Below are 11,355 nucleotides of genomic sequence, written 5' to 3' on the forward strand. Positions count from 1 at the left end.
TGGCCAGTGCTGCCCCGATGCTGACCCCTTTGGAAGCTAATCTGGCTTATAATGAGGATGCTTTCTTTAGAGGGGACTCTCCATGCACAGTAGAAAATCCCAATGGAGTGGTTCTTCCGTATATCCCCAAGGGACTGGGAATATTCTTTCAGGAACAATGGCCCATTGGGGGAAGAAGGATGAGAGTGGGGTGAGAGACGTGAAATTTGGAGAGGTCCTTCAAAGATTGTGATGTGCCTCTCTTGTTCCAATCACAGGACAGGGATATAACTGCTTTCCTTTGAAACACGGGGATGAATTTAACTATTCACTTCCCAGATAGATTCATCAGGGTCTAGAGCTTCAGCTAACAGCATGAGGAAGATTCCAAATGCGCCCCCATCAGCATAGGAACTGGGTATGTTGAGTCTATGTCTCATAAGACCAGAAGAAGGACAAGAGATTGTGGCTCCAGGCTTGGGAGCACCTTTTCCTTACCATGGGCTGCAGTATTTATTTAGGGTAAAGGAAGGAAACTCCTGAGGTGCTACGGGGTGCCAGCAATTTGGAGCATCACTAATTCAATGTCCCTTCAGCCATGTGTATTTAACTCCTGCTGTGAGTGTGGACTTGGTGCAGTGGCTGCAAAGCAGGACAGTCCTTGTCAAGGTGCTGTCAGTCTGGTGAGGAAGGGACGAGGATAAGCAGATGCTGGAGTGGAAGGAGGGGCACAGCACGGCAGATCATGGAGAATCAATCACTCAAGTCTTCTCCAGGTGCAGCAATGCCCGGCAGTGCACTGAAGGCTGACAGGAGTTCCTGGGTAAATAAGGGCGGTGGTTGGTGAAGAAGTGTCTGGGCAAAGTCCTTGAGAAGGAGGTGCACAACTTTGCCATCCCAGAGGCTGAATTTATCATTGCACTTCAGCCTGGGGGATGTGACTCTGCTCTCTGAACTTGGGGAGGCCAGGAGGCAAGAACCCAAGTATTTGAGACTTGAAACTGGATCCGTCTTTGACTTACAGTCAGTCAAGTGACTAAAGAGAAGTTACTTACCTCAAGTAGCCAGTTTAACAGCAAAGTGATGATAAAATCTTTGTGGTAAGGTGGTTGGCAAAGTGTTAGGAATTTAGAATGAGGCAAAACGCATGAGTGTCTGGCTCAATGTAGGTGTCTAATAAATGTAAGCTGTCATTATTGATAAACCAGTGTGGTAAAGAGTCAACCATGGCTTCCCTTATCAACATGCAACACACAACACCTCACTCAACTGAAGCCATGGGACTCAGTTTCCCTTGGCTACAGCCAGGTGGACCAGTGGTAGGCACTTGACTCAAGGGGTGGGCTCAGCCTGTCTGAATATTTCTCTAGTGATTCTGAATTAACCATCATGGGAGCTGAGCCAGTTAAGGTGAGGGAGATGTTGAGCTGGGACAAGGCTGGTGTGGTGACAGGTAAAAGCTGCAAAAAAGGTTTTAAAAAACTTTTTTTTTTTCTTCAAGGAGCTGCAAAAGCCCATGTGGAGACAGGTGCAGGAAGAAGGAGAGGATTTGAAACTCAAGGTACATGAGCCCATGGGAGATGAAGAGGTAGCCTAGGTTGAGTTAGTCATTTGGTAGCAATGAATAGACACCCACTCATACTAGCTAAAAAAAGAGAGAATTATTCAGGTCTCACAGACATCCAAGAATAGAACATCCAAGACACCCAAGAAAAGAACAGAACACCATGGGCAGGCAGAATTATATTAGATTTATAAATAAACTAGGGCACAGTGGCGAAGAATTGACGTCTTTATATTATTGTTTTTATAGCATTTTATGACGTTTGGTGGTTTTATAGTTTTCTTCATATAGGTCTTGCACATTTCTTTTTGTTCTATTTCTAAGTGCTTCATAGTTTTTGTTGTCCTTGTAAGCACGATCTTTTTCCAAAGCATTCTCTAGTAGGTGTTGCTGTTATCTCAAAGAACTACTGATTTCTATAGATTTAGCTCTGTAACTATTCATCTTACTGAACTACATTCCTGATCATTTTCCAGTGAATATTTTTGGATTTCCAGGTCCTATCACTTGCAAATAACAATAATTTTGTCTCTTCTTTCCAACTACTTTCAATTCCTTTCCTTTGTTTTGTGTCATCTTCCTTATAATTAATTCTTGTGTGTTGAGGGAGGCTTGGGCATGATTTCAGTCTCAACAGTTATAGTGACAGACCATCTCATGGGGTTGTCATTTGCATGGGTCAGCTATTTTGGGTTGATTGATTTTAACTTCATAAGATCATCTTTTCTCAAGTTTTACGAGTCTCTTATTGTACCTTTGAATGCACACATTTTATATACTGTGGAGATTAACCTAAATAAATTAGTATAATTGTAAGGGGAGATTGAACAGGAAGAGTTTAGGGTTAGGGCTTATTTAGGATTTGCGTTTAAGATAAGGATTCACATAAATGTCATGTTTAGGAGATTTCACTTGATTACAGCTCAAATCGCGGACAATCAAGGTAGAGTCCCTTGGTCACTCTTTTAGCTAGAGATGCTAAAACAAAATACCATACAAAGGTGGCTTAAACAATAGACACGTATTTTTCACAGTTCTGGAGGCTAGGAAGTCCAAGATGAAGGTGCTGCAGGACTTGGTTCCTGGTGAGGTCTCTCTTCCTGGCTTTCAGACAGCCACCTTCTTGCTGTGTCCTCACATGGTAACATGGTAGACAGTGAACTTGCTCTTCTTTTTTTCTTGAGATGGAGGTCTTGCTATGTTACCCAGGCTGGAGTGGAGTGGTGTGATCTCAGCTCACGGCAACCTCTGCCTCCTGGGTTCAAGCGATTATTCTGCCTCAGCCTCCTGAGTAGCTGGGATTAGAGGTGTGCACCACCACGCCCCTCTAATTTTTGTATTTTTAGTAGAGATGGGGTTTCACCATTTTGGCCATGCTGGTCTCAAACTTCTGACCTCAGGTGATCCACCCACCTCAGCCTCCCAAATTGCTGGGATTACATCCATTAGCCACTGCGCCCAGCTCTTTCTTTTCTTGCAAGGGTACTAATCCCATCATGGGGCCCAACCCTCTTGATACCATCTAAGCCTAATTACCTTCCAAAGGTCCCACTTCAATATCATCATCTTGGGGGTTAGGGATTCACCATATGAATTTAAAGGGACATAAACATTCAGTCCATAACATTCAGCTCACCCTTGGGCTTCATTTTCTGTAATTTGATCAGATTGAACAGTAGATTGGACTTTATTTACTGCCCATCGATTTACTGCACAACGTGGATTTATGCTTATCACCTGCCACTCTTCCCCTCTGGTTGCTGCTTCAAGACTAGCTCCATTTTCCCTACAGCTGTGACAATGCACTCTGTTCAGTGCCCCATTGCCCTTTAGGAAGTCTTTTGCTCTTTTGTTAACAGTTGCTTAATTCAATAAGAATTAAGGGTAAGCAGAATGCTGCTATGCTTTATATGCCCTCCATGGGAGTTAGGAGTCTGCAGAGAGGGGATGATGATGGGTTTGGGCTGAGGCATATGTTGGAGGGCACCTGCTGGAGGGCAAGGCTTAATCAGGCTTTATGAATAAAACCGCCAGAGGATTGTTAAAGTAGAGCCACTGTTTTTGCTCTCTGCCCTGTAAAGCTGATTTGAATATGAAATTTTTGCCCCCCCCAGAAAAAAGCTAACCGCTCATTATTTCTATATGCCTATGCTTCAGGCTTTCTCTGGCATCTGTGGGTTTAAAGAGCTACTACCATCACATGGACCATGACAGCTCACGAAGGAGAGAGATGTACTTCTCTGTTAGTGCTTCTAGGGCTTCTACTGGGGGTCTTTCTTGTAGCCCCCAAGCTAAGGAAGAATTTTCTAGGCTACCTACGGCATGAACTATGTTGTTAGACGGTTGTCTTGTTCAAAGCCAGGCTGAGTCTTTGATTTAATGAGATGGATTCCTGCACAGAAATGCCTAGACTTAGGTGAAATCACATGGTATTCGATGTAACTAGGAGGAGTCCATGCCTTCCTGCTGTATTCTTATGTGAACGTTACTGATGCCAAAAATATTAGGCTGGCTGCTTTCCTCCCTCTGCTGCAGCCAGGCCACCTGTACCCAGGCCTTCTAAACAAGCACTGTGGTTTGGGAACCACACATGCGGCATGTCTGGCTCTAGACAAAATCACTTGTGGCTGACTCTGTAACTCTTGACAGGTGCAGAGGCTTAGACATTGCTAATCCTGAGAGCTAACACTGTTCTATACCTGGATACTTTCAGTGACCATCCCTCCAATTTCACCACATCATTTCCTCTTTCTAGTATATTCTGTAGCAGCCAGAGTAATTTTTAAAAACCGCAAACCTGGTCCTATCATCTTTTCCATGCTTCCCTCCCCTCAAACTTCAACATTCTTTAATGTCTTACCTGTGCTCATAGGATAAAGCCAATTTCCTCTGTGTGGCACCCACACTGCCACCTCTCCTCTCGTTCTGGAGGCTTCTGATGTTCCTGGGATGTGCTCTCTTGGCCGCCCCAACATCAAGATGCTTGAGTTGGCTTCTCAGTCTCACCCTGCCCGTCTTTCTCTGCATCTGGTACTTCCTATCATCTTAGTTCTGAGCTGACCTGTTACTTTCTGGAGTAGCCGAGGGAGAACTAACTGATGGAAAGATAAACCCCCAAATCCTGGTGCCTGCACCCAGTAGAACTTTGTTTCTTGCTTACAGCAGAATTCAAGACTGGTGCTCCAGAGTCATCTGCATTTCCCATGCGGGAGGCTGTGTCAAAAGTTTCTGATGGGTTAAACCCAGAAGTGACTGATTGACATTGATTCCACTGGCTGGGAGAAAACACCTGGTCTCGCCTATGTGCAGGTGAGTGGGGAAATGCAGTCCACCTGTGTGCTCAGGAAGTGGAGGAAGCAGGTTTGGGGCATCACTGCAGTTTCTGCCACAGCCCCCTCCCCTCACACCCCAACCCTTCCCACGTACCTACCCACCCCACTCACCTAAGGTCCTGTTCCTGATGGCACTTTTTACAACTGTAATTCACAGGCATCACTGTGATTGTCCAATCAATACTTGTCTCCTCCATGCTGCTCCATGAGGTCAGGGACACCCGTTTTACCAGCAGTTCAGGTGCTCTGTAAGAACTTGCAGCAAGAATGAATAAATACATCCATGCCCACATTTGTGGCATGCACTCTACAGATATCATCTTTCCCAGTGTATTTGAGGGCAGAGGTACATAAAGGAACCCTAATGTTTTCATTCAGTAAACAGTCAAGGAAGACCTTGATCTGGTCAGAGTCCAAATTCAGCTGGTATGCTTCAGCTTTTCATTTTCTTCTCTAAGGAGGGTGTTAGAAAGCCACTGTGCTGTAGATTTTCTTGTCATCCTGGTTTATAATGGCTAGACATAGAGTGGGATTCAGGACAGACAGGCACCAAGACACAGGTACATTTCTAGGCCTCTGTTTATTCCCCCAAAAATGCTGAACAAATCCTCAAGCCTATGGTGGTCTTGAGGTCAACAGGCACCTGAAAACTGCAAACCCAGGATCCTACTTTATTCCATGCTATTCTTTCTATTACAGGCTCTTTGCAACCTGCAACTTCCACCTCCTGGGTTCAACTGATTCTCCTGTCTCAGCCTCCCGAATAGCTAGGATTACAGGTGCCCACCACCATGCCCGGCTAATTTTTGTATTTTTAGTAGAGATGGGGTTTCACCATGTTGGCCAGGCTGGTCTCAAACTCCTAATGTCAGGTGATCCATCCACCTCAGCCTCCCAGAGTGCTGGGATTACAGGCATGAGCCAACACGCCTGGCCATGTCATTCTTTCTGTATAGAACAAATGCCTGCTGTCAGCCTACCCTCACTGTGGGCAGTGGACTGCCCTGGGCTTGTGGTCAGCCAGCCTAGTACTGGGGTTGTCCTGGGAAAAAAGCACAACTTCCTCTGGCCACAACCTACCCCTCTATAAAATGGACATAACTCCCAGGATGGTAGGGAGGGATTAAAAGCAACCTGTGTGGAACTCTTCCTGTGTATCGGGTTGTGGCAAGCTATTAAGGGCTTCACACATATTATTTCATTGAGTCTTAATAGTCTTAAAGAGGATGTACTTTATCCCCATTTTACAGATGAGAAACTTAAGGCTCAGAGAGGATGAGGGTCATGCAGCTATTGAGAGATGAGGTTGAATTCTGCATCTGGTTTGACTTGAGAGCCTGAAGTCTTTGACACCCATTTCATCTAGTAGGAGGCATTGAATACCAACGTATTCTGTAACTTACAGTGCTTCCTATCCATGTGGGGCACCGTTTGGGTTCTGTAATCTCCAGTGCCCCCATGATGTCTCTCATGATTCAAGGCCTTTGGGGATCCCCTGCCTCTGCATTCCAATAGTGATGACTGTAGACAGAATAAGACCCCTAAAGATGTCCATGTCCAAAACCCCAGAACAAATGAATATGCCCAAAAGGACTTCACGGATGTGATTAAGTTAAAGATTTTGAGATGGAAAGATTGTACTGGATTGCCTGAGTGGGTTCAATGTAATCGCAAGCATATTTCTAAGAAGGAGGTAAGAGAGGATCAGCGTTGGAAAAAAAGGTGGGAGGAATGTGCTTTGAGGATGGAGGAAGGGGCCAAGAGCTAAGGAATGCAGGTGGCCTCTAGAATGGGAAGGAACAGATTCTCCCTAGGAGCCTCCAGAAGGAACACAGCCCTGCCAAAACTTTGATTTTTGCCTTATTATAATAGACACATTTTGGACTTCTGAGTCCCAGAACTATAGCATAGTAAATTTGTGTTGTTTGAAGCTACTAGGTTCGTGGTAATTTGGAAATTATAATGCAGTGATAATTTCTGTGCCATGTCTCTTGTACCTTGATGCTTGGTGTGGTCTCGCAGCTCACCTGTTATGCATGCACTAATTATTATCACCCCAGCTCACACAGCATCCCTCGAGAGAGTCATCAAGTACATCCCTCTCTATGAGGACACTGCAGATACAGAAGAGCCGAGGAAATGTTTTCTGGTCTTTAAAACTGTGGTACGGTGGTGAGGCTACTGAGATGGCTGGCCGATCACACTGTCCTCAGCCCTGGTCTCTGGGAATAGGTGGGATCTGCAGCAACATGATTATACCACAGTCTCTGTAGGACCCCCTTGGACAGGGAGGTGCCGAGGGCTGAGGCAAGCTAGCAGCATTGTGGTTCATCAGCTACTGTGGCCTGACAACCGTGGGTGAGCTTTGGAGGCTGGCCTGTGGCCAGCACTGGCCACAGATCTTCTCCTTGTTCAGGTGTTGCTCAGGCTCTTTTGTGTGAGTTGTTTGCAACCAAGCCAGCAGCCTCTGCAACCCCAGGCACGGAGCCAAGGCAATAAATCTGGCTGCCATGCAAATGGCTCTGCCACTGCAGAGCTGCAGGCTGGGAAGGTGCCGTGAAGACTCTGCACCATTTGTATTCCTGCCTGAAATACCATGCCATTCCCTGCGTTCCCTGCATTCCCAAGCTCCCAGGGGAGGAGCTGCCCATCCACCCAATGTAAAGGACCGGTGGGGTGGTAAAGCAGAAAGTGGGTGTTTTATGACTTTGATAACCTCCTTGTGGGTGTGTGAAGGTGAGGGAACTCCGTGGGACAGTGATTGGAGTTGTTGGGCTCCCCTTTTTGATTGTCTTGGTCTCAATGAACAAAGGCATTCTTCAGCTCCTTTCTGAATGCCTGGCTCCCAATCCAGCTCTCATTTACTCAGTGCCTCTCACCCACATCTACCGGCTCCCTGATGTGTCTTCATGTTTATAAATCAAAGAGCATGAGTGCTGCTAGCTACCTTAGGGACCTCATCCAGCCCTGCATTTTATAAACAAGTGAAGCAAAGGTCTGAGAAATGGAGCACTTGCCTGCAACCACAGGCCAGGCCCAGGCATAGCATCCTTCAGGGCCAGTGCATACCCTGATGCAGCTGAACCCTCAGCAAGGCTGCCGCCACCCATCTGCAACTCTCCACCAGAGATGGGAGGCTATGTTTTGTCCATCCAGGCCCCGAGACGCCCCTTGCTGGCCAGGTTGCCCAATCACTTGCTTGAATTCCCTGGGAATAGACATGGAAGAAAGAGCAAAAGCAAACAAACAGTGGCCCACTCCATTGCTTTTTCAGTCCGAATTTCAGAATACTGGAGGGAAGGGATGTGGCCATCAGCATGGAATCTCAGCACTTTATCTGACACCCCCAGTAAGGGTGGCTTCAACAACAGTGCTCATGTGTCTCATCTGTAAGAGTCTGGATGAACAGCAGCTTCCTGGTATCAGGACCAGAACTTCTACCTTGTCTGGCCATCTTTAGTGTCCCTTCCCTTTCTTTCATAGTCTGAGATGGATCACCACTGCATTCATGTCCAGCCACAGGAAGGGGACAAGGTGGTGGACAACTGGGAGGATGGATGGAGAAGAGCACAGTCTCTGCCTCATGGGCCATCTTCTGTGGCCTAAACTAGGTAGGTAGGCATACATGTGGCCTGAGTTCCCCAGACGATTGACACCTGTCCAATTCTCCTGGTGCTGTGTGGCCTGGAGACATGTGATTGGTATGACAGAAGATGGTTTCCATCCATGCACGCATCTTCCCAGCACTCATCCTTCCAGCTAATGCTGATGCATCTCTTAGCCAGCACACAGGCAGCTGGAAGTGATTGGCATTCCTGCCGCTCAGCACCGTTCCTGGCCAATGCCTGGTGGGACTTGGAGGATAAATATCCCAGCTAACTTGCTCTTTATGTGAAATCACTCTGAGGCTGTACTCTTCTGCCTTCCAGAGTTCCGTTGTAGGGGTGAGCCCCAGGTCACATGCAGTAAACTGCTGGAGGGTGCACTTTGCATGGGCTTTGCTCCCTTTCTCACATGCTCACTTCCCTCCTGATACTCCCCAGATAACCTCCCAAACAAACCACTTATATTTAAATGCTTGTCTCAAGGTTTGCATCTAGGAGAACCCATCCCAAGACATATGGCAAAGGAGACATGTGGGCATTTTTAGCTAAAACTCCAGGTTCCAAGATTTCTGGACCATATGCACCATATGTTTTGTTTACATCTTATGTTTCACAACCTCTTTTTTTTTAATTAAGAAATCAGCCTCTTAAGATATAAATGGGCAGAAATTAACTTAGTTTTTGTCCATCAAGAGTTGTTTCCTTTCCTTGAAGGAAAAGCTTCCCTGCAAGGGAAGGAAGGTGGAGTAGGAGGACCCATCTGCTCTGTGTTGGAATTCATCTAAGTCCTGGAAGTACGAAGACGAGAGAGACGTGGTCTCTACTTTCCCTAGAAGCTTCATTCAAATGGGAGACTTAAGAGACATATATATGAGAGGTCAGCTAAGAGCATGAGAGAGAAATGAAAGATGTGTCGCAGTGAAGCTCACATTTATCAAAAAGCAAATGTGTCCTTGAGAAAGGGACAGGACTCCATGGGTAGCTGGGAAGGCAGAAGCTTCTAGAAGAGGACCAGAGAGGTGGGAGGAGGAGAAAGGACCCTCAGCCCAAGAGTGAGGGTCTCAGTGTCCATCACAAGATCACGTGCTGCTGTGTCGGCCTCACCTATTTGATCGCAGGCATTTCAGCCATGAACCCCTCCCTTCTGCTTCCTTGGGAATTGTATAGGAACTCTCCCTCTGCTTTTCTAGGCTGGTGGAACATGCATTTCGGTGGCTTCAGGGACACTGCTTTCTTTACTGATTTGCATGTGTGACTTGGTGCTCCACTCTCTGGGATACACTGACATCTTGAATCTGCTTCTGCATCTCAGGTTAAAACAGGGATGTGCTCTGTGCACATGTTCATCCCCTCCCTTCCCTGTGCCACGTTACCCATGGCCTGGCCCCTCTCTGTCTTCCTGATGCTTGCCTATTTGTTCTCTGTTGAAGAACTTCAGGTTCCAAGCATTCTGGACCATACGTACCATGGTTTGTTTATGTCTTATTTTTCACAACCTCTTTTTTTTTAAATTAAGAAATCAATGCCTTAAGATAAAAATGGGCAGACATTAACTTAGTTTATGTCTATCAAGAGTTATTTCCTTTCCTTGAAGGGAAGGAAGGTAGAGTAGGAAGGTGTGACCCAACTGCTTTGTGTTGGGATCCATCTAAGTCCTGAAAGTATGATGAGAGAGATGTGGTCTCTATTGTTTTCTGGAAGCTTCATCCCAGTGGGATGCCCCTTACCCTCAGACCATTCTTGGAATGGTCCTCACTCCCTGAGAACAACTCTGTGTTTGGTCACCTCAGTCACCTTGAAGCTCTCTGTCCTTGGGACAGCTGCTTCCCAGGAGGCTCCCTGACACCTTGTGCCAATGTTCTTTGGTGGACAAAGGCTCTCAGCCACCCTGGCTGCAGAGAGGCATGACTCTATAGCCTGCAAATAGCAGAGCCCACCTCCCAGCACTGTGCTAGTCTAGGACTGTGAAAAGCTATTCTAACTAAAATCAATTCAGTTTGGGGTGAAATTGATTCCACTGTAGCCCCTCAGCATTTTCCAGGGTCCTGTTTTTCCTCTTTTCCTATAGTTTTTAAGTCCCATGCTATGATTTTCTAGTTTCCTTTATGGGCAGTGTAACAAGCTGAGTTACCATCTAGATAGATTACATCATCTTTAACTTGCTTTAAACTGGATGCTCATTCTGGATTGAATCAGTCCTGGGGTGTTTCTCTTGGCTTCCTCTGGTCTGGAATCACACTCATTCCCAATCTGAGGTCTCCCCAGTGGCTTTCCATAGGGTTCATGGACTCTCTCATTCTGTTTGTAATAAGAAGTCTGACTTAGTCTCTAAGACAACAGTTAGTTCAGTAGGTTGTGGGGATAATGTGGGGCTTAGCAGGACTGTGTGGGTCGCTCTATCCTGAACCCATATCCACTAAAAAGGTCCACAACTTGATATGCTACTGAAGGTGAGGGGCTGGAACTGCTAACTACAGTTAATCACTGTAATTAGTTCTTCACCACCTTTCCTACTATCCAGGCTTCTTTTCCTCTCTATCTAGATCCCTACTATAGAACCCTTAAGAATAACAGTCATATTGCTTGGGATAATCAATGCCAGATGCTGTAACTAACAACCCAACCATTCAGTGATTTAATAAACAGGAAGTATCGTTCTCAATCCTGTGAAGCCTGAAGAGCTTTGTGCAGCTATCTAGGCAGCTCTCCATCCAGGCAGTGACTCAGGGATGCAGGCTCTGTCCCTTGGATGACTATGTCTTTGGGTCACTTGCTTCTGAGAGAAAGAGCTTGGATGATCACAAAATGTGTTAGTTTCTAGGGCTGCCATAACAAATTTCCACACTGGATAGTTTACATGACAAAAATTTATTGT

The sequence above is a fragment of the Pongo pygmaeus genome, chromosome 22 (genome assembly GCF_028885625.2).
Source record: "Pongo pygmaeus isolate AG05252 chromosome 22, NHGRI_mPonPyg2-v2.0_pri, whole genome shotgun sequence".
Taxonomy (NCBI): Eukaryota; Metazoa; Chordata; class Mammalia; order Primates; family Hominidae; genus Pongo; species Pongo pygmaeus.